At 40.3% G+C, this 24,800-nt stretch overlaps 1 long non-coding RNA gene across 12 annotated transcripts; it reads left to right on the forward strand.

The window, feature by feature from the left end:
• The first annotated feature begins 3,388 nt into the window (after nt 1–3,388).
• LOC142180251 (uncharacterized) lies at nt 3,389–23,577 on the forward strand. Of its 12 annotated transcripts, XR_012708453.1 has the most exons (7): nt 3,435–5,006; nt 9,128–9,544; nt 9,879–9,946; nt 10,886–10,952; nt 11,668–11,838; nt 22,316–22,383; nt 23,325–23,577. It is a non-coding gene; the product is annotated as an uncharacterized LOC142180251 (long non-coding RNA). The 12 variants fall into 12 exon arrangements; XR_012708456.1 differs by lacking the exons at nt 11,668–11,838; nt 22,316–22,383 and adding an exon at nt 10,020–10,076; XR_012708452.1 differs by lacking the exon at nt 22,316–22,383.
• Nucleotides 23,578–24,800: the final 1,223 nt, after the last annotated feature.

Consider the following 24,800-nt stretch of genomic DNA (forward strand, 5'->3'; position numbering starts at 1 on the left):
CTAACATAGGGTCTTCACTCCCTAGTGGATGATTTTTAGATATAGGGTCTTCACTCCCTATTCGCTTTTCCAACATAGGGTCTCCACTCCCTAGTTGATAATTTTTAGACATAGAGTCTCCATTCCCTAGTCGTTTTTCCAACATAGGGTCTCCACTCCCTAGTTGATGATTTTTAGACATAGGGTCTCCACTCTCTAGTCGCTTTTTCAGCATAGGGTCTCCACTCCCTAGTTTATTTTATTTTAGACATAGGGTCTCCACTCCCTAGTCGCTTTTCCAACATAGGGTCTCTACTCCCTAGTTGATGATTTTTAGACATAGGGTCTCCACTCCTTGGTCGTTTTTCCAATATAGAGTCTCCACTCCCTAGTCGTTTTTCTAACATAGGGTCTCCACTCCCTAGTTGATTTTATTTTAGACATAGGGTCTCCACTCCCTAGTCGCTTTTTCAACATAGGGTCTCCACTCCCTAGTTGATTTTTATTTTTAGACATAGGGTCTCCACTCCCTAGTCACTTTTCCAACATAGGGTCTCCACTCCCTAGTTGCTTTTATTTTAGACATAGGGTCTCCATTCCCTAGTCTCTATTTTCCCCAAGGGTACATAATCCCGACCTTTTATTTGCTTTCAATAATGAAGTAGTATAGAGTTTTGTTGCAAATAACTCACGAAAGTTTCCTAGTGAAAGCTGGGGTAGAAATATTTCGTTCGTTCGTCTTGTTTTGGTGTCTGAGAAGGTTTTACCTTGAGGCACGGGTTCGAGATGACCAAAAGAAGACGTCTCAATCTGAAATAAAGAAAAGAAAAGAAAAGAAGTGAATCCAAAGTGCTGAAGCGGAGAAAAGATGTGGACCACTCAAGACATGACAGAAGTCACAGGCTTTGCATGTCCCGCCTTGATTCGAAAAGTTGAAGAAGAATGAACTAGCACCTGTAGCTAACTAGCATCAAAATTCAGATCAGAGTCTGCGTGGGGAACCAGCCAAGACTCAAGATCAAGCTTCAGAAAAATATAGATAGGAATCTTGTAACTCATAGATGATAGGCTTAGTTAGTTTAGTTTTTCATTTTGATTTTGGTGTGATAAAGAGTTCAGCAAGCACTAAACAGCAACAACAGCAGTGAAATCACAGCTTCCCGGTAGTCCCGGCTACCAAAACATCCAAAACTACACTGACCTGATTTCTTTACAGCCAAGGATATGTAGGCAACCTCCGAAGTAAGGTTCGGTCAAACTTTTTCAAAATGCTTCCCATGGAGTATCCAGCTGGCAAATATTGCTCGCAACTGCTCACTTTATCTTTGCCCGAAAACTCTTTATGTTCTCGAGCCCAAAAACTTGTTGCGACCATACACACTCACGCAAGTATACGCGGTCGTCAAGTAATAAAGTGACTAAAAGTCGGATGTCGAACCCACGAGGACTTATGATTAGCTATTAACTAAATTAGACTATCCTAATTATCTAAACAAGAATTAAATCTAAAAATATTTTATTCTAACTAATTAAATAAGAAAAATATAAATAATAAACTTTGAACAGAGAAAGAGCAGATTTTAATGATATCAATGTAATGAAAACGATCTAGGGTTATGGGCTATCTAACAATCCTATTGTATTCTTCAATTGAATTGACCGACTAATTTATCTAGCTTATTGGTTGACAGGGGTAAATGCTCATAAGAATCTGTCGAGTTCTTACTCGCCTATTCAAGCTAACCTAACGCCTATATGTCTATGGAGTTAGAATCAACAAGAACGCATTTATAATTCCTGTAAATCAACCAAGCAAGGCAATTAGGTATATGTCTATCCTAACCACGAATCCGTTCCCCGATGCCCGAGTTCAAGAACTTGCTCTACTCAATCCTATATGCAATCTAGAATTCCCACTTTCGAGTTCAATTCTAGATTCGTAGATAGTATTCAATTGGTGATCAAGCAATTAAATAATTAAGCGCAAGATAGAATAAATAAACTAATATGATAAATCAAGAAGTCAAAATCAATATCCGAATAACAATAGTCATGAAAGAACCACAACCCTAGAACGTGAAGTTTAGCTCCATATAGACATGGTAGCCAAACAACAAATCATATAAAGAAACATAAAAATTACTAAGTTTGGTGGGAGAAAGATGGAACTTGATGAATTCCGGCCTCCACAGCTTTGTCGTGGCTTTTTTCCCCCTTCCCAATATGTTCGATAACCTAAAAGAGGCGTTTTTAGCTTATATATTGCGTACAAAAGTCGTGGGCCAAAGCTCTCCTATTCCTAGTCCAAATCGGCTTCAGGGATTGATGCTAAGGTGGATGCGACGCATCCACCTTGTCCTCCATTTCAATTTTTGCCTGCGAAGGTGGATGCGACGCATCCAGCCTTCTCTTCTATTTCTCAGCTTTGCATGCGAGGGTGGATGCGACGCATCCACCCCTAGTTCCTCCATCTCAGCTTTGCCCAGGTGCGGATGCTATGGGCTGACTTCACTGCTAAGGGTGCGCGAACTGATCTTTTTCTAGATTGGATGCGACGCATCCAATCTCTCTTCCTCTACCTAGAGCACCTTTTCTTCATATTTTTGCACTCCACACACCCTAATTCATCACACACAACTCAATTAGTCATAAAACCAATAATTAAACCATGTTGGGCATTTTAAAGATCAAATAGCATCAAAAAGCGGTTAAAACATGGGTAAAGTAACATCAACACATATCGAAATATGCCAAACATCAAGCAAAGAGGGGCAGTTGTTAGCACGTGATTTTTGCCCGAAGAAAAAATACTCCTACAAATTCACAAAAAAAAAATATAGATTTGTTTTTAATTATTTTAATTTTTATATAATTTTTAGGAATTTCTTGTTAATTGTTGTTTACATTTAGTTGCATGTTTAATATTCTAAAATTATAATAAAATACCCAAATATTGTCTAAAATATTCGTTGTATAACATTTTAGGTTTATTTGCATTTAGGAATTAATTACAAGAGTAATTGCATTATTAAGCAAAAAATTGCAAAAATGGTCAATTTTTACATATTTTGCTTTTAGTCTTTAAAATTAGTATTTTTTTTTCTTTAGTTTTTAAGTTAATTAGTTGTTTTAATGTTAGAAATAGATAATTAATTTTAATTTTATAAATTATATTAATTTAGGACTCAATTTAGGTTTTTAATTAATTATGATTTAAAGTCAAAAAGAGAAAAGATTAAAGAAAGGAAAAGGGGTTATTTTCTCTTCATTCACAACTGGGCCAGCCATTTCAGAGGCCCAGTCGTTCTTCTCCCCCAGCCCAACTCCCTTTTAAAATTCGGTCTAACTCCCCCTTATTAAACGACCTCGTTTTGCCCTAAGCCAATCTCAGTCGTTGATCTTCCACCATCCAACGACTGGAACTGATCTTATTTCCCCTTTAAAATGTCGGACCCCCCTCCCCAAAACCCTAGAGATTAACCTCAAAATTTCCTCACCTCTCTCTCTCACCTCCGCCGTCTGCAGCCGCCGAAAATCGCTTGCGGCAGCGACGCTACTCCAAACCCCCTCAAAATCACACCCTATAATCCTCTCTTCACCCTCAATCCAAATTCACCATCAAACTTTCCGAAACCCCTATCAAATCCTTCCAATTTTGGATCTGGAAATCCTGGAAAAAAAACTAAATCCTTCCTCTTCTAATTACTCCTCGACCCCGGCCCGTTTAAACTCAAAACCTACATTAATTGATTGCTCTTGATGAGAGCAATTGATTGATGTTAGTCTCAGTTCATCTCACGGCTACCGGAGTTTGTTCAGTTTATCGGAGTTGATGTCGATTCCCAGTCTCTTTATTATTAGCTCTTATACGGCTTCAATTGGTAACTCCGTGATCCTTTTCTTTTGTTCAGAATTAATAATTTTCTTGAACATCTGTTTTGCATTTTTATTCAATTTAGTTAGACACTTTGCATACTATTCGATTCCGTGTTTGCATGAGTAGATTAACAGTTCAATTGCAGGACCTCGATTAGTTAATCGCATGTGTTTAGGTTAATTGAATCATTTTTAATTAATTCAGGAATTTAGTTAGGATTAACTAGTAGATTGTCTATGTTTTATTTGTTCTCTAATTTTAGCTTAATCACTGATTTTTAGATTCCTTTGCTAATTAACAAGTTTAATTTCATAGCTTATTAATGTTTCAGTTAGTTTTTGTCATATTAAACTCTTTGTATTTATCATTTTTATAGTGTTAGCTTTAATTGTTCAAAATCAATCGTTTTGTTTATTTTTTATCTTTTGGGCTGTTTTAGTTTTGGAACTTGATGAGTTGTCAGGCTTGACAAATAGAAAGCCCAATTAGTTTGGGCCTAAGCTTGTTGGTCATTTGGCTTAATTCTTTGAATATTTGGGTTAATAGAGAATAGAGTGAACTTTTCAGAAGTTCATAGGTTCTGGGAATAAAAGAAGTTTCTAGAAACAAGGACATATGTCCCAATCTGTTAAGAAATTGGACATCTGTCCATTTTCTATTTTGAAAAGATGTCAATTCCCTGATTTTAAGGGAAGGCTGGCAGATTCCTTCACTCTCTCTCATTCCTATCATCTTGCACTCTCACATTCTATAAAAGGGACCCTATACTCCTCATACACGGAGGTTAATATTCAGCATATTCACTCAAAAAGCACACACAGTCTTAGACAAAAAAGGGTCACAACTACTAGAAATTTAGGTTTTTCTTTGAAATTTGAGTTTAAAAAGCTGTTAAAAACACTCCAAAAATCAGAGAGATATAAAGATTGAAAGCTGCTTCTAGTCACTTTGGGATTTTGGCATCATTTCTGAGTTCAAAGTTTGGTTTGGTTGGAAGAAATTGCTGGTTTAATTGCTGCTGTTGTTTTCTTTTGTTCATCTGGGATTCAAATTGTCCTCGTGATCTCTGTTGCTGCTCTGTTTTGAGCTCTTTGTTAGCTATACTCCTTGATCTTTACTTGGCGAAATTCAGCTTCATTTGCAAGTTTAGGTACACATCTCGCTGCACTTGTACCTCTGTTTGATTTGCAATTAAATGTTAGTTATTCCTTAAAGTTATTTGTTGTGGTTGCGTAAATTGACTATTCCTGTTTGTAAACGTGAATGAATATTAGTTTTGATATGCTTTAGACCTTAAACTTGTTATGGATTTGCATGATTGAGGACAAATGGTCTCCTTAGTAATTTTGTGGCTGAAATTGTAGTTGATTTCACATGTTTAGTTAGATTTCAAACTACATATCTCATGGTCAAATACATGCTGCCTCTATTCAAAATACTAACTGCTGGAAATCTGAGCTTGCTTTTTATGATAAATTAAGGTCTAATGATGGATTTGAAGGTCAACAACTGTGGATCTGTCCACAAGTTGGTTTGAGTTGCATTTTAATGGCTTTACTCACATGATAATTCTTAGCTCTAATCATTGACATTCTCATAATTTGCTTAAGTATGAGCTTTAAAATAGAACAGGTTTTTTGCTTGAATGATGGCTAAGCTATGTGTGGTAATGAAGCATGTAGGGCCGTTGATTTAGTATTATTATCAATACTAATAGTTTGGTAATTAGCTTCATTATAATTTCAAGATACTATTAAGTTGCTATTTGAGAACATTTGATTGTTGTAAATATAAAAATGGCCACTGATTTTTGTTCTAAGCCATGATCAATGGGTTTGATATTAAGGGTGTATTTGATTATCTCATAAAAGTTCTATTAGAGTGTCTGGCTTTTTCTTTCTCTTATTTTGTAAGAAACGAACCGCTCATACCTTTTATTTACAGCATAATGATGCCAGTAAGGGGTTTGATGTGTGGATTGAATGAATTCTTCTATTTACAATAATACATAGGGCTTGTTTCTGGGCCCAAGTTGAAAGAACATGAGGTTTAATATTACTGTCCCTCAAGTTATATATCCCTTTCATCATTAATTGATTATCCTCTTTTGAACTCGAGTAGTCCCAAATGTATTCAAACTATAAACAAATTTAAATGACTGGGAAGTCTTGGCTCGTCAATAGTTCGAATTCGATTTAGCTAATTGCAGACTTTGTCCACAAATAACTCCATAATTCCAGACATCCTCATGTAATCTTAAACCTTAGGAAATCATTTAAACCCATAAACATCGTAGTTTGCTTTAGGCGCGTAATTAATCATCACGGTTATGTGTACGGTTCCCGTGGTATAGTCGTGATACATAATCCCTAATTCGGGTGCGCAATTCATGTGACCCGGCCATAACTTCAAATAATAATAATATTAACATATTGTAAATCGCGGGTGCGTTTCACGTGGCGCGATTCACAATTTGTACCAAAAACAAATGAGTGTGCGACATCGCAACTTGTTCAAACAGATTCCATAAATAATTAAAAGCGGTTTAAAAGGTAAAAATGCACAATATGTCTCAAATATATTTTAAATCAGATAATTAGGCCAATTATTAATAGTTGAGAGACCGTGCTAGAACCACGGAATTCGGGAGTGCCTCACACCTTCTCCTAGGTTAACAGAATTCCTTACTCAGTCTTGTGTGTTCGCAGACCATAAATAAGAGTTAATTTCCTCGATTTGGGATTCTAAAATAAACCGGTGACTTGGGACACCACAAAAATATTCCAAGTGGCAACTTTGAATCAATAAATAATCTCATTTCGAATAATGTCACTTAAATTGAAAAAACTCTCATATCCCCTCGGAAAAAAGGAGGTGTGACAAGCATAACTGCAATAACTTATTGTTTGGACTACAATGCCTTCTATGCTAATTTTTAATATTTAAGATTTTAAAATTAATAAAATTTGTCTATTAAATTCTTATTAAAAAAATGTAGGAAAGCTTAATAAAATCAATTTCATCAGAATCCTTCGTATTGACAATACATTACCACTGCATAATGTCCAATACAAAATAAAAAGTAATGTTAAATGGACTGCATTATGAGTTAAAATTGATTACAAAAAATACCCCAACGATAATATATTTTTATATTATATTTGAATTATTTTCCTACTCAAATAATATTTTTTATCAATTTTTCGTGTAATATTAAAAAATACCCAATTATTAAACAACAACTAAGAAAATGTTTGAGAATATAAATGTGTGAGAAAGAGAAAAAAAATGGTAGGTAAGAGTCAATACCACTAATGATTATACAAACATAAAAATCTAAAAGTAAAATGTCATATCAATCTTTTACTCTTTGAATATAAAATTTATGGTGGATAAAATTATAATTAAGATTAAATATTCAAAATAAGAGATGAACTAATATTAAGATCTGAATCAATATAGAATAAATTATTTTTTATGTTAAAATCAAATAATTAAATTTTTTAATTAATTATTTAGCAAGAGAATCCAATTCAATTATTTTTTAAATTCATTATATGAGTAAAATTCGTATTCAAATTAAAAAAAATCTTAGGGTACATAAATTTATTCCATAAAAAGAGAGTTAGAACACCAAGTAAAAAGGTTAATATATTATTAAGAATCAAAATGCTATACAAGTGTCTAAGGAAGCACAATCAAAGGTAAATTCTAAACAAGAACAAGCTTTCAAGACTATATTATAAAGAGACGACTCTGCTATAACGGGATTATTATTTGTAGATGCCTCTAGCGAAATCAAAATAATATTTATATGTCACACATTACTTGGAAATATCATATCAAGAGGCATGACATTGTTAGCAATAATAGCAAGTGGTGTACCAACTACGCTTTTATTGTGAGGCTACCCACTTTAAATTTGATATACATCTTCAAACAACTCACAAATATATCAAAGCAGAGCAATGGTGCTAAATTTATAAGGAAAGCAAAATTGACAATATGGGATGAAGCACTTATGGCTAAGTGTCAAACAAAGTTCTAGAGATATATTAGATATTAATAAACCGTTTGGTAAAAAATTAATGGTTTGGGAGGTAATGCGGGTTACTAAACCACTCGAGATGCAGAAAATGGATCCTCGCTCTCGACACCCTCCCCATTGGGCTTTGAGTACGGCAGCAGCCTAGACATAGACCGAATCAGGGGCCTAAACTCTTGAGTAGATTGCCCATGGAAAGGAGCTTACTCCAAGATCTGACTCCGCCGCCTATCTATTTTTTTTTATTTATCTTTATTCAAAGTAAGCACGTGAACCCATAGGAACATGGCCCTTCTTTTTTGCAAAAAAAGTTTCTGAATTATCATCACATCAGCACGCGCAGAAAGCAAATCTTAAGCGAACATCTGAGCTCAGTAGCGCATTTACTATTTGGAGATGGATGGTGCGAGACAGGGTAGAAAGAAGAATTTTTTTCCATTAGTCGAGGAAAGAAGTAGCAAAGACTTCTTTATCTAACTTTCATTTTTGAGTGGTTTCTTTTTTCTCTTATTTGGATTGAAATAAAGAAAAAACTTCCTTTTCTTTCTCTTCTTTATTTTTGTTTTATGTCAAGTACTACCAGTTCCAAAATCGACAAAAACAGAGATTGTAAAGGCTAGCTTGCCAAGTTATACTTCTGGTGTAACGACCATGCCGGTCGTTTTGAGTATTATAACCTCGTTCTCCCATTTACTGCTCAATTTATGTCTTACAATTGATTTATGACTTATCGCGTTAGTTAGTTCGGGTCCGGAAGGAATTCGGAGTGTAATGAGTCACTTAGTCTCATGATTTAAAACTTTTAAGTTAGAAAAGTTGACCGGATGTGGATTATATGTAAACGACCTCGGATTCAAATTTTGATGATTCCAATAGTTCCGTATGATGATTATGGACTTAGGAGCGTGTTCGGAAAATTATTTGGAGGTCCGTAGTGAAATTTGGCCTGAAATGCCGAAAGTTAAATTTTTGAAAAGTTTGACCGGAGGTTGACTTTTTAATATCGGGGTCAAAATCCGATTCTAAAAATTTTAATAGGTCTGTTATGTCATTTATGACTCGTGTGCAAAATTTGAGGTCAATCGGACGTGATTTGATAGATTTCGACGTTGTTTGTAGAAATGGAAAGTTTCAAAGTTTATTAGGCTTGAATCTATGTGTGATTCGTATTTTTAGTGTTGTTGGATGTGATTTGAAGACTCGACTAAGTTCGTATGATATTTTAGGACTTGTTGATATATTTGGTTGAGGACCCGAGGGCCTCGGGTGAGTTTCAGATGGTTAACGGATCAAAAAGTGGACTAAAATAGCTGCTGCAATTTCCTTCTGCTGCAAATTCTTTCTCCCAGAATCGAGCCCAGAATCTCCCAGAATCGAGGGCCATGATCGACCCCAGGATCGAAGCTAGGGTCGAAGGCCATGATCGACCCCAGGATCGAAGCCACGATCGAAAGCAAGGTCGAGGGCCATGATCGAGGGCAAGGATCGAAGGCCAGGGTCGAGGCCCAGGATCGAGGCCCAGGATCGAGGAACACGATCGAAGGCCTAGGATCGAGGCAAGATCGAGGGCTATCTTTGACATTATTGACAAATTAGAGCTTGAGGAGAGGCGATTTTTGAAAGATTTTCAAGGAAAACTTGTGGTAAGTCCCTTGTGATCATTTCTACTCCATAATATTGAATTATCATCGAATAATCCGACTAGATTACATATTTTTGAGGTGTAAATCGGAGATTTGAACTTAGAAATTTAGAAATAAGATTTGATGATTTGGAGGTCGAGTTGAGGTTGGATTTTTGTAAAATTAGTATGGGTAGACTCGTGGTGGAATGGGCTTTCGGATTTTGTAACTTTTGTCGGGTTCCGAGACGTGGGCGAATTTTGAGCTAAATTTCGGATTTTTATGAAAAATTAGTATCTTCTTATGGAATTAATTCTAATAAATTTTATTGACTGAACCGAATTATTGTGACTAGATTCGAGGCACCCGGAGGCCGATTTGCGAGGCAAAGGCATAACAGAGTAAAGAATTTTACGTTTTGAGGTAAGTAACAGTTATAAATTTGGTCATGAGGGTATGAAACCCCTGATTTTTGTGTCATGTTATTATTTTGGAGGTGACGCACATGCTAGGTGACGGGCGTGTGGGTGTGCACTGAAGGGATCACGACTTGGTCCGTCTCGTGAAACTGTAAAGTTGAATAACTTGTTGTTAGTTATATGCTATCTTTGTGTTGAATAAATTTGACTGTAAATCATGTTTAAAATCATGCTTAGGCTATGTGATAGTACTGTTGGACCCACAGAGGTCGTGTACTTGTTGAATTATTTGCTAATTGTTGTCGTGTACTCAGTCATAATTTTACTTGTGCATCATACCTCAGTCTTTCTTGATATTTGTTGATTCACTATGTTATCTTTGTTTGGGCTGATCTTTATGATTTCGGAGAGCCCGAGAGACAAGAGAGGTTGAGGACTAAGTAAGGCCAAGGGCCTGTCGGTGGGGTAAGGATATATGGCACGTGATTTGTCCCTGCAGGATATTATAGCACGTGAGTTGTCCGTGCAGATTATGACGCTTGGGATATAGGAGCCCCTTCAGAGTTTGTACAACCCCAGTGAGCGCGGGTACCCATTTAGTGTGAGTGCTGAGGGCTGAGAGCTGAGTGGTTGAGCTATTGTGACGAGTTGAGTGACTGTTGCCTGAGAGGTTGTACTTGCTTTTCATTTATTGTGGCATTTAGTTGCTATCTGTCATTATTGTGAAATTCTCTGAAAGATTCTATATCCGGATTACATGAACATGAACTGTATAAAATTGATTTGACTTAAACTGTTGGATTTGAAAGCATGTCTATTCTTTGCTGGAATTACTGTAAGTGAACTATAACTGTGTAGCTCGTCACTATCTTCAGTTCCTTATTTATTATTGTTACTTGCTGAGTTAGTTATACTCATACTACACCCTGCACTTCGTGTGCAGATCCAGATATTCCCGAACATAGCGGGTGTTGATTCTTTCTCACAGTTGATTTTTCGAAGATTCTGAGGTAGCTGCCGTGTTTCACAAACCTTGCCTCTCCTTCCCTATCTCCTTATTTATTGTATTTGGTCTTAGACTATTATAGACCGTATTTTCCAGACTTGTATTCATATTAGATGCTCATGTACTCAGTGACATCGGGTTTAGGGAGTAATTATATTTGTACTTGTGAGATTTCTTTCGCTAAATTAAATCATTATGTTTTCTCCGCTGTTAGAAGTAGATCTCATTGGGTTAGTTTCTCTCTATTTCTTAACTTATATATTGATACCTTTTTATATGTATAACACCACCTCTCTGCCAACAATCTTTGAAACGCTCTATCCCCTCCCCAACAGTCAAAAACCAGAACACACACTCACAGGCAGCCGGCGACCACCCCACGCTGGCAACCACCCCCACCGGCAGGTAAGCCCCCCTCCCCCTTCATCTCTCACGCCTCCCCTTCCTCTCTCTCCTCTTTATTCTTTCCCACTTCCCCACTCCCATACTTATTAGATCAACAACACTGCCGGCGACTGCTGTTTCGCCGGGCAGCAATATTAGCCCTTTTCCCTCTTGCTTTTCTTCTTCATTTTTAATTCTTAGTTGCGGGTAACCCCCCCCCCTGCCTTTCTCTGCTCCTTTCCTCTTCATTACCTTTTATTTGCGCTTTTTTGTTACGGTTGGGACTTCACCCGTGGTAGCGGTGACAGCCCCTCCCCCTTTGTTTGGCTTTGTAGTGTTTTGTGTGTATTTCAAGTTAGGCTCGGTGGCTTTTGGCGGTGAGCGGGACGTGCGTGTACAAACAGTGAAGAACAGTCCGGGCGACTGTCAATAAAGGGTGACGCGGGAGTTGGACGTGAACGTGCAAGGTGGTCGCAATGCCGCCGTGTAGACCAAAACAATTCCAGGTTCTAATTGCGGGAGTTGGTACCTCCCATTTTGTTGTTTCCCTTCGTTGTGTTAGTTAAATTGCTGCCATCTTAGTTCGTATTAGTTTAATCACCATATTAGCGTGCCTGTAGTTACAATATATCTTCTTCTACTCTGGTCTGTTGCTTAGTGTGTGTTAGTGATTTCCTTTAGTCTATCGTAGGTATAGTGGCTAGGGTCTGGGATGGCCGAGTAAGGTCATGTCCTCGGGGGGAGCGGGGGGCAAGGCAATGGTTAGGGGGTGGGAAGGCAGGAAAGGGAGGTAAGGGGAACAAGGGTGCCTATAGGTTGGGAATTGGGTCATGGAACATAGGTACACTGACGGGTAAGTCTATAGAGTTGGCAAAGATCCTTCAGAAGATGAGGGTCAATGTAGCATGTGTCCAGAAAACTAGGTGGGTAGGGTCTAGGGCGAGGGATGCGGACGGGTATAAGCTTTAGTACTCCGGAGTCCGGAAGGGTAAGAATGGTGTGGGTATCTTAGTAGATGGGGAACTTAAAGAGTCAGTGGTTGAGGTTATACCGGTGAATGATAGATTGATGACTATTAAGTTGGTGGTTGGAGAGTACACCCTAAACATCGTTAGAGCCTACACCCCGCATGCGGACTTGGATGAGGAAGTTAAACTGCGATTCTGGGAGGGGTTAGATGAGATTGTGTGTCAAGTACCGCCTACTAAGAGGCTATTTATATGAGGGGATTTCAATGGTCAAATTGGGTCGACCGCAAGCGGCTATGGCGAGGTGCATGGAGGCTTCAGTTTTGGGAAGAGGAACTGAGGAGTTACTTCGCTGTTAGACTTCGCTAAGGCTTTTAGTTTGGTGATTGCGAACTCTAGCTTTCCGAAGAGGGATGATCATTTAGTTACTTTCCAAAATACTGTGGCGACGACTCATATTGACTATATCCTCCTTAGGAGGTATGACAGAGGGTTGTGTAAGGATTGTAAGGTTATTTCGGGTGAGATACTCACGATGCAGCAGATGTTCTTAGTGATAGATGTTGGTATTATGTTGAAGAGAAGGAAAAGGTTCGACCGCGGACGGCTGAGAATCAGGTGGGGTGCCTTGACTAAGGATAAAGCCCAGGAGTTGGAGGGGCGGTTGTCGGCTGTGGGAGCCTGGAGGAACAGTGGTGATGCAAGCATTATGTGGTCAACGACAGCAAACTGTATAAGGGAAGCTGCGAGAGAAGTGTTAGGGACCTCGACGGGTGTCTCTGGTAGGCACAAAGGAGACTGGTGGTAGAATAAAGTGGTCCAAGGTAAAGTGGAAGCGAAGAAGACAGCATACCTAAAATTAGTAGGGAGCACAAGTGAGGAGGAGATGAGGGCATGCATGGAGTGGTATAAGTTATCTAGGAAGGAAGCAAAGCTGGCGGTCACGGAGGCTAAAACTGCAGCCTATGGCCGTATGTATGAGGAACTAGGGGAAAAAAGGCGGAGAGAAGAAGTTATTCCGGCTGGCGAAGACGAGAGAGAGAAAGGCCCGGGATTTGGACCAAGTGAGATGCATCAAGGACAATGATGGTAGAGTATTGATGGAAGATGCTCGGATTAAGAGGAGATGACAGACTTACATTCATAAACTTCAGAACAAAAAAGGGGATCGGGATATTGTGCTAGGTGAACTGGAGCATTTCGAGAGTCACCGTGACTTTGGGAACTGCAAGCGCATCGAGGTTGAGGAGGTCGTGGGAGTTATGCGTAAGATGAGTAGGGGTAGAGCGATCGGTCCAGACGAAATCCCGATTGAATTTTGGAAGTGTGTGGGTAGAGAAAGCTTGGAGTGGCTGACTGGACTATTTAATGTTATTTTTAGGACGAAGTGGATGCCAGAAGAATTGAGGTGGAGTACGGTGGTTCCATTGTATAAGAACAAAGGTGATATCTAGAGTTGTAACAATTATAGGGGTATGCAAATTACTGAGTCATACCATGAAAGTTTGGGAGAGGGTGGTTGAAGCGAGGGTGAGGAGGACAATGTCTATATCCGACAACCAGTTCGGGTTCATGCCGGGTCGTTCTACTACGGAAGTTATACACCTTATTAGGAGGTTGGTAGAACGGTACATGGAGCGGAAGAAGGATTTGCACATGATGTTTATTGATTTAGAGAAAGCGTATGACAAGGTTCCTAGAGAAGTTCTCTTGAGATCCTTAGAGGCAAAAGGCGTGCCGGCTGCCTACATTTGGGAAATTAAGGACATGTATGATGGGGCTAAGACTCGGATTAGGACTATAGGAGGCGACTCTGAGCAGTTTCTAGTTGTTATGGGGTTACACCAAGGTTCTGCGCTAAGTCCATTCTTATTTGCCCTGGTAATGGATGTGTTAACACACCATATTCAAGGGGATGTGCCATGGTGTATGTTATTCACCGCTGACATAGTTCTGATTGATGAGTCGCGAATCAGTGTTGACGAGAGGTTAGAGGTCTGGAGACAGGCCCTTGAGTCTAAGGGTTTCAAGCTGAGCAGGACGAAGACGGAATACCTGGAGTGTAAGTTCAGCACTGAGCCGAGGGAAGTGGGCATGGAAGTGAGGCTTGAATCATAGGTCATACCAAGTAGTGGAAAATTCAAGTACCTTGGATCGGTTATCCAGAGGGAAGGCGAGATTGACGAGGATGTCACATACCATATTGGGGTGGGTGGATGAAGTGGAGGTCAGCATCTGGAGTCTTGTGTGATAAGAGAGAGCCACTAATACTCAAAGGTAAGTTTTACAAAGCGGTAGTTAGACCGTCCATGATTTATGGAGTTGAGTGTTGGCCTGTTAAGAACTCACATATCCAGAAGATAAAAGTAGCAGAAATGAGGATGTTGAGTTGGATATGCTGACACACTAGGATGGATAAGATTAGGAATGAAGATATTCGGAGAAGGTGGGCGTGGCTCCCATTGATGACAAGATGCGGGAAGCGCGACTCAGATGGTTCGGACACGTACAAAGGAGAAGCCCAGATGCCCCGATAAGGAGGTGTGAGCGGCTGGCTTTGGAGGGCACAAGAAGAGGTAAAGGACGGCCTAAGAAGTATTGGGGAGAGGTGATCATGCATGACATGGCGAGGCTTCAGATTTTCGAGGACATGGCTCTTGATAGGAAGTTGTAGAGGTCGAGTATTAGAGTTGTAGGTTAGGAGGTACATAGTTGAGCCTCCTTTACTTCGTACCTTTTGTGAGGCTAGTCTGGTAGGGTTTTTGTCGATGTCAACTAGTGGCAAGGTTGTGTCTTACTACTCTTTTATTTTCCATAGTGTCAGTTCTATGTATTATCTATCGCGTTTGCTTTGCATCTACTTTCTCATTTTCATGATGTTATTTTTCCTATGGTTTCTATTGGTGATACTGATATTGTCTCTTTTCGTCTTCTTGAGCCGAGGGTCTTTCGGAAACAACCTCTCTACTCTCTCTACTCTCTCTGGGGTAGGGGTAAGGTCTGCGTACACACTACCCTCCCCAGACCTCACTAGTGGAATTTCACTAGGTCGTTGTTGTTGTTGTTATATGTTTTCAAATTTAAAAGACATGTGGTTTATTGAGATTGTCGGCTTGCCTAGTGTTGAGATAGGCGTCATTACGATGGGTGAGATTTTGGGTCGTGACAAGTTAGTATCAGAGCCTAGGTTACATAGGTCTCACGAGTCATGAGCAGGTTTAGTAGAGTTTTGCGGATCGGTACAGAGACGTCTATACTTATCTTCGAGAGGCTGCAGAACCCTTAGGAAAATTTCACTTTCTTGTATTCTGTCATGCGAATTTGTTGATTCCGAAAACTAAATTTCTATTATTCTATTCTCTCACAGATGGTGAGGACACGTACTACCGAATCAGACGGTCAACAACCAGTGCTACCAGTTAGGGCCGTGAGAGGCTTGCCTAGTGTTGAGATAGGCGTCATTACGATGGGTGAGATTTTGGGTCGTGACAAGTTAGTATCAGAGCCTAGGTTACATAGGTCTCACGAGTCATGAGCAGGTTTAGTAGAGTTTTGCGGATCGGTACAGAGACGTCTATACTTATCTTCGAGAGGCTGCAGAACCCTTAGGAAAATTTCACTTTCTTGTATTCTGTCATGCGAATTTGTTGATTCCGAAAACTAAATTTCTATTATTCTATTCTCTCACAGATGGTGAGGACACGTACTACCGAATCAGACGGTCAACAACCAGTGCTACCAGTTAGGGCCGTGAGAGGCTGGGGCTGTGGTAGAGGCTGGGGCCGAGGTAGAGGTCGAGGTGTAGCTCGTACCACAATTGGACCCACACCTTTAGTACCACCAGTTGCTCCAGGTCAGGAGCAGATTCCATATATAGCTGAGCCGAAACCAGCTCAGGCACCAGCTGTGCCTATTGAGATTCCATGCCTTCAGGAGACTTTATCCCAGATATTGACTGTTTGCACTGGTCTTGCTCAGGTGGTTTCGGCACATGCCGCACCTATCACTTCTCAGGCCGTGGGAGGTACTCATACCCCTGTTGCCTGTACTCCAAACCAGGTAGTGTAGGGACTTCATATACCGGAGGCACTATCAGCCCAACCGGTTGCAGCTGCTCAGGCCCCGGTAGTTCCTGTTATGGCAGATGATGAGTAGAGAAGACTTGAGAGATTTGAGAGGCTTAGACCTCTACCATTCAGCGGTGCTGAGTCAGAGGATGCTTAGGGTTTTCTGGATAAGTGTCAACGGATACTTCGGACAGCGAGTATTCTAGAGACCAGTGGGGTCTCGTTCACTACTTTTCAGGTTTCTGGGGGTTGCCTTCAGATGGTGGGAGGCTTACGAGAGGTATAGGCCGGTCGGTGTAGCACCCCTTACCTGGAAGTAGTTCTCCGATCTATTCCTGGAGAAGTTCGTGCCTCAGTCCCGCAGAGAGAAGCTACGCAAACAATTCGAGCAACTTCGTTAGGGTGATATGTCCGTGACACAGTGTGAGATGAGATTTTCAGAATTGGCCCATCATGCTATCTGGTTGATTCTCACATACAGGGAGAGGATCGAGAGGTTCATAGATGGCCTCACTTTTCAGCTACGATTACTCATGACTAGATAGAGAGTGTCTGGTGCTACTTTCGACGAGGTGGTCGGCATTGCTCGTCGGATTGAGATGGTTTGTAGTCATGAACAAGTTGAGAGGGAGGCTAAGAGGCCTCGTGGTTCAGGTGATTTCAGCGGTGTTCCTTTAGGTGGCAATTTTACCGCGATAGGGGTCGTTCTTTCAGACACGCTCAGGCGACTAGTCCAGCTCATCATGGTGCATCAGCTAGCCACGGTTCTTACAGTGCTCACTCAGGCCAGTCTTTATTCAGTGCACTACAAGCGCAGAGTTCTCATCATGCCTCGTCCGCTTAGGCTTCTACAGGTAATTCTTTGGGTTATCAGGAGCAGCAGTTCCGTCAGAGGAGGGGTTATTTTGAGTGCGGAGAATTGGGTCATTTCAAGAGAGATTGTCCAAGGTTGTTGAGTGGGGCTCCACAGTTGAGTTCTCGACCAACGACACCAGCACCAGCAGTTACACTACCCACCCACCCAGCTCAGGGTGTGGGTCATGCAGCTAGGGGTCGCCTAAGAGGGGGAGGCCGGTCAGGCCCGATTCTATGCTTTTCCTGCCAGGCCAGATATTGTTGCTTCAAATACAGTGATCACATGTATTATATCAGTGTGCCATAGGGAGGCTTCTATATTATTTAACCCTGGATCTACTTATTCATATATATCATCGTATTTTGTTCATTATCTGGACATGCCCTGTGAGTCCTTAGTTTCACATGTTTGTGTGTCTACACCGGTGGGCGATATTATTACTGTGGACCGTGTGTATCGGTCGTGTGTCGTAACTATTGGGGAACTGGATACTAAAGTTGATCTCTTATTACTTGGTATGGTTGATTTCGATATAATCCTGGGTGTGGATTGGTTGTCTCCATGTCATGCTATTCTGGACTGTCACGTAAAAATTGTGACGTTGACAATGCCGGGGTTGCCAAAGGTTGAATGGAGAGATTCTCTAGATTTTGTTCCTAGTAGTATAATTTCTTATTTGAAGGCTCAACGTATGGTTGGAAAGGGATGTTTGTCATATTTGGCCTTTGTGAGAGATGTTGATGCTGATACTCCTGTTATTGATGCAGTACCGGTCGTGCGAGACTTTCCGGATATATTTCCTACAGACCTGCCGGGTATGCCACCCGACAAGGATATTGATTTTGGTATTAACTTGGTGCAGGGCACTCAGACCATTTCTATTCCTCTGTATCGTATGGCACCAGTTGAGTTAAAAGAATTGAAAGAACAACTTCAGGAACTCCTTAAAAGGGGGTTTATTAGGCCTAGTGTGTCACTTTGGGGTGCACCGGTTATGTTTGTGAAGAAGAAAGATAGTACTATGCGGATGTGCATTTATTATAGGCAGTTGAACAAAGTTACAATTAAGAATAAATATCCTTTGCCGCGTATTGATAACTTATTTGACCAGCTTCAGGGAGCGGGGGTGTTCTCCAAAATTGATTTGAGATCTGGGTATCACCGGTTGAAAATTCGGGATTCGGATATTCTAAAGACGGTATTCAGAACTCGTTATGGCCACTATGAATTCTTGTAATGTCTTTTGGGCTAACCAATGCCCCAACAGCATTTACGCACTTGATGAATAGTGTATTCCATCAATATCTTGATTCATTTGTCGTAGTATTTATTGATGATATCCTGCTATACTCACGTAGCCAGGAGGAGCATGTACAACACTTGGGTATTGTATTACAGAGGCTGAGAGAGGAGAGACTTTATGCCAAATTCTCTAAGTGTGAGTTTTGGCTTAATTCGGTGGCATTCTTGGGACATATAGTGTCCAGTGAAGGAATTAAGGTGGATCCGAAGAAAATAAAGGCAGTTCAGAGTTGGCCCAGGCCATCTTCAGTTACTAAGATTCAAAATTTTTTTGGCTTGGCCGGTTATTATCGTCGCTTCGTGGAGGGTTTCTCGTCTATTGCATTGCCTATGACTAAATTGACCCAAAAAGGTGCTCCGTTCACGTGGTCGGATAAATGTGAAGAGAGCTTTCAGAAGCTCAAAACAACTTTGACTACAGCTCCAATATTAGTGTTGCCTACAAATTCAGAGTCTTATACTGTGTATTGTGACGCGTCGCGTATTGGTCTCAGCGCAGTACTTATGCAAGACGGTAGGGTGAATTGCCTATGCGTCCAGACAGTTAAAGGCACATGAGAAGAATTATCCGGTCCACGACCTTGAGTTAGCAGCTATTTTTCATGCCTTGAAAATTTGGCAGCATTGCTTGTACGGCGTCCAGTGTGAGGTATATACCAATCATCAGAGTCTACAATATTTGTTTAAACAGAAGGATCTTAATTTGCGGCAGCGAAGGTGGTTAGAGTTGCTTAAGGATTATGACATTACCATTCTCTATCATCCCGGAAAAACCAATGTGGTGGCTGATGCCTTGAGTCATAAGGCGGAGAGTTTGGGCAGCTTTGCATACTTACCGATAGCAGATAGGCCTTTAGCCTTAGATGTTCAGGCCTTGGCCAACCAGTTTGTTAGATTGGATATTTCCGAGCCGAATCGAGTTTTGACTTGTGTGGTTTCTCGGTCTTCTTTATATGATCGCATCAGAGAGCGCCAGTATGATAATCCACATCTGTTTGTCCTTAAGGAGACGGTGTAGCATGGTGATGCCAATGAAGTTACTATTGGAGATGACGGTGTATTACGGATGCAGGGCAGGCTATACGTGCCTAATGTAGATGGTTTACGTGAGCTGATTCTCCAGGAAGCTCACAGTTCGTGGCACTCTATTTATCCAGGTGCCGCGAAGATGTATCAGGATTTGAGGCAGCACTATTGGTGGAGGCTAATGAAGAAAGAGATAGTTGGATTTGTAGCTCGGTATTTAAATTGTCAATAGTCAAAGTATGAACATTAGAGACCGGGCGGATTACTTCAGAAACTTGAAATTCCGGAGTGGAAGTGGGTACATATTACCATGGACTTCGTAGTTAGGCTCCCACAGACTTTGAGAAAGTTTGATGTTGTTTGGGTGATAGTAGATCGGTTGACCAAATATGTGCATTTTATTCCAGTTAGTACTAATTATTCTTCGGAGCGGTTGGTTGGGATTTATATTCGCGAGATTGTTCGCCTACACGGTGTGCCAGTGTCCATCATTTCAGATCGGGGCACGCAGTTTACATCACAGTTTTGGAGAGCAGTTCAGCGAGAATTGGGCACCCAGGTTCAGTTGAGTACAACATTTCACCCTCAGACGGACGGACAGTCCGAGCACACTATTCAGATATTAGAGGATATGCTACGCACTTGTGTCATTGATTTTGGGGGTTCTTGGGATAAATTTCTGCCACTCACGGAGTTTACTTACAATAACAGCTACCAGTCGAGTATTCAAATGGCTCCGTATGAGGCATTATATGGGAGATGGTGTCGGTCTCCGGTTGGATGGTTTGAGTCGAGTGAGGCTATGCTATTGGGTACTGACTTAGTTCAGGATACTTTGGAGAAGGTTAAAGTGATTCAGGAACGGCTTCGCATGGCGCAGTCTAGACAAAAGAGTTATGGTGACAGGAAGGTCCGTGATGTTACTTACATAGTTGGGGGGAAGGTTCTGCTCAAGATTTCACCCATGAAGGGTGTGTTGAGGTTCGGGAAGATTTGAGCCCTCGGTTTATTGGGCCTTTTGAGATACTTAAGAAGATTGGAGAGGTGGCTTATGAACTTGACTTGCCACCTAGTATATCATGTGTTCATCCAGTGTTCCATGTATCCATGCTCCGAAAGTATGTCGGGGATTCGTCTCATATTCTGGATTTCAGTACAATACAGCTGGATGGTAATTTGACTTATGATATGGAGCCGATGGCTATTTTAGACCGGCAAGTTCGAAAGTTAGGGTCAAAGAACATATCATCAGTGAAGGTACACTGGAGAGGCCAGCCAGTCAGAGAAGCTACTTGGGAGATTGAGCAGGAGATGCGGAATAAATATCCATACCTATTTGAGACTCCGGGTATTATTCTAAACCCGATTGAGGACGAACGTTTGTTTAAGAGGGGGAGAATGTAACAACTCGACCGGTCATTTTGAGTATTATAACCCTGTTCCCTCATTTACTGCTTAATTTATGCCTTATAATTGATTTATGACTTATCGGGTTAGTTGGTTCGGGTCCGGAAGGAATTTAGAGTGAAATGAGTCACTTAGTCTCATAATTTAAAAATTTTAAGTTAGAAAAGTTGACCGGATGTGGATTTATGTGTAAACGACCTCAGATTTGAATTTTGATGATTCCAATAGCTCCTATGGTGATTTTGGACTTAAGAGCATGTTTGGAAAATTATTTGGAGGTCCGTAGTGGAATTTGGCTTGAAATGCCGAAAGTTGAATTTTTGGAAAGTTTGATCGGGGGGGTTGAGTTTTTGATATCGGGGTCAAAATCCGATTCCGAAAATTTTAATAGGTCTGTTATGTCATTTATGACTCGTGTGTAAAATCTGAGGTCAATCGGACGTGATTTGATAGGTTTCAGCGTTGTTTGTAGAAATGAAAAGTTTTAAAGTTCATGAGGCTTGAATCTATGCGTGATTCGTGTTTTTAGTGTTGTTGGATGTGATTTGAAGACTCGACTAAGTTCGTATGATATTTTAGGACTTGTTGGTATATTTGGTTGAGATCTCGAGGGCCTCGGGTGAGTTTCGGTTGGTTAATGGATCAAAAAGTGGACTAAAATAGCTGCTGCAAATTCCTTCTCCCAGAATCGAGCCCAAAAAATCGAGCCCAGAATCTCCCAGAATAGAGGGCCATGATCGAGCCCAGGATCGAAGCCACGATCGAAGGCAGGGTCGAGGGCCATTATCGAGCCCAAGATCGAAGCCACGATCGAAGGCAGGGTCGAGGGGCAAGGATCAAGGCCAGAGTCGAGGGCTAGGATCGAGTAACATGATCGAAGGCCCAGGATCGAGGCAGGATCGAGGGCTGTCCGGGCAGAATTATAAAGCATGGGACTTCGTCCCATTCGCCATTTTTAACAAATTGGAGCTTGAGGCGAGGCGATTTTTGATAGATTTTTAAGGAAAACTTGAGGTAAGTCTCTTGTGATCATTTCTACTCCATAATATTGAATTATCATCGAATAGTCCAACTAGATTACATGTTTTTGAGGTGTAAATCAGAGATTTGAACTTAGAAATTTGGAAATAAGATTTGATGATTTGGAGGTCGAGTTGAGGTTGGATTTTTGTATAATTAGTATGGGTAGACTCGTGGTAGAATGGGCTTTCAGTTTTTGTAACTTTTGTCGGGTTCCGAGACGTGGGCCCCACGAGCGATTTTTGAGCTAAATTTCGGATTTTTATGGAAAATTAGTATTTCCTTATGGAATTAATTTCAATAAATTTTATTGACTGAATCGAATTATTGTGACTAGATTCGAGGCATCCGGAGGCCGATTTGCGAGGCAAAGGCATAACAGAGTAAAGAATTTCATGTTTTGAGGTAAGTAATAGTTATAAATCTGGTCCTGAGGGTATGAACCCCCGGATTTTTGTGTCATGTGATTATTTTGGAGGTGACGCACATGCTAAGTGACGGGCGTGCACCGATGGGATCGTGACTTGGTCCGTCCCGTAAAACTGTAAAGTTGAATAACTTGTTGTTAGTTATATGCTCTCTTTGTGTTGAAGAAATTTAACTGTAAATCATGCTTGGGCTATGTGATAGTACTGTTGGGACCCACAGAGGTCGCGTACTTGTTGAATTATTTGCTAATTGTTGTCTTGTACTCAGTCAAGATTTTACTTGTGCATCATACCTCAGTATTTCTTGATATTTGTTGATTCACTATGTTTATCTTTGTTTGGGTTGATCTTTGTAATTTTCGAGAGCCCGAGAAACTAGAGAGGTTGATGACTGAGTAAGGCCAAGCAACTATCAGTGAGGTAAGGATATATGGCACGTGAGTTGTCCGTGCAGGATATTATAGCACGTGAGTTGTCCGTACAACACGTGAGTTGTCTGTGCGGATTATGGCGCTTGGGCTGTAGGAGCCCCTCCGGAGTCTGTACACCCCCAGTAAGCGCGGGAACCCATTACGTGTGAGTGTTGAGGGCTGAAAGCTGAGTGGTTGAGCTGTTGTGACGAGTTGAGTGACTGTTGCCTGAGAGGTTGTACTTGCTTTTCATTTGTTATTGCATTTAGTTGCTATCTGTCATTGTTGTAAAATTCTCTGAAAGATTCTATATCCGGATTACATGAACATGAACTGTATAAAATTGATTTGACTTAAACTGCTGGATTTGAAATCATGTCTATTCTTTGCTGGAATTACTGTAAGTGAACTATAACTGTGTAGCTCGTCACTATCTTCAGTTCCTTATTTATTATTGTTACTTGCTGAGTTGGTTGTACTCATACTACACCCTGCGCTTCATGTGCAGATCCAGGTATTCTCGGACATAGCGGGTGTTAAATTTTTCGCACAGTTGATTTTCCGGAGATTTTGAGGTAGCTGCCGTGTTTCGCAGACCTTGCCTCTCCTTCCCTATCTCCTTATTTATTGTATTTGGTCTTAGACTATTATAGACCGTATTTTTCAGACTTGTATTCATATTAGATACTCATGTACTCAGTGACACCGGGTTTTGGGAGTAATTATATTTGTACTTGTGAGATTTTTTCCGCTAAATTAAATCATTATGCTTTCAAATTTAAAAGACATGTGGTTTATTGAGATTGTCGGCTTGCCTAGTATTGAGATAGGCACCATCACGACGGGTGAGATTTTGGGTCGTGACATCTGGCCTCAAATAAAAAATATTCAACTGACACGAAATATAAAATAAGAACATATTCAATATTAAGTGTCTTCTTGCTTCGTATTGGAAACGAACAACAACAACAACAACAACAACCCAGTATAATCTCACTAGTGGAGTCTGATGAGGGTAGTGTGTACGCAGACCTTACTCCTACCCTAGGGTAGAGAGGCTGTTTCCGATAGACCCTCGGCTCCCTCCCTCTAAAAACTCCCCACCTTGCTCTTGGGGTGACTCGAACTCACAACCTCTTGGTTGGAAGTGGGGGGTGCTCACCACTAGAGCAACCCACTCCTGTCAATGTCGGAAACGAATAAGAGTACCAAATAAAATATGATTTGGTTCTTTCTGAATACTTGGTTATCAATCCCAATGGTAATAGTAGTGCATTTAATAAGAGAAATATTTCTATCATTAGATTAAAACACAATTTGAGCAAACCAAATGATACAATTAAAAAGATATCTTAATTAGCGAAAATGAATATACTGATCAACTAAATAAAATTTTGATTGCAAAATTTTATAATAAAAATAAAATATTTTTCTGTTTTTGGCTCAGCAGAAAATGATACCAATAATTACTACCAAGAAGAATACTTAAATATTTTAATACCAAACGACCTTCTACCATACATGTTTATTGTCAAGTTTATTATTTCTTACGTATGTTAGTGTCACCGTATATATAATAGACTAAGTTGATCTTCCATTGTATATATGTTGATTTTAAAGAATATGCCCGTCATGCTACTGAAAAACTTAAATACGCCGAATAACTTAGGTAATAGCACACAAATGGTATATAGAAGTTTTGACAATAACGTCATACATGCAAAAATTATGATACTGGTCAATGTGCTTCTAAGTATATTTTTATCCCTGAATTCAACTTTCGTCTTCCGAAACTAAGGAATATCCTTTTAAATTTGTGTGAAAATAATTTTTAGTATGTTTATGTTTTGCAAATATAATAAATAAAGCACAAGGGCAAACATCTTAAATATTGGACTACATTTACCGCAATATTTTTTTTGCACGAACAACTGTATGTTGTACTTTCAAGAGGGATATCAAGATCGGCAACAAGAGTTTTGGT

The sequence above is a fragment of the Nicotiana tabacum genome, chromosome 4 (genome assembly GCF_000715075.1).
Source record: "Nicotiana tabacum cultivar K326 chromosome 4, ASM71507v2, whole genome shotgun sequence".
NCBI lineage: Eukaryota > Viridiplantae > Streptophyta > Magnoliopsida > Solanales > Solanaceae > Nicotiana > Nicotiana tabacum.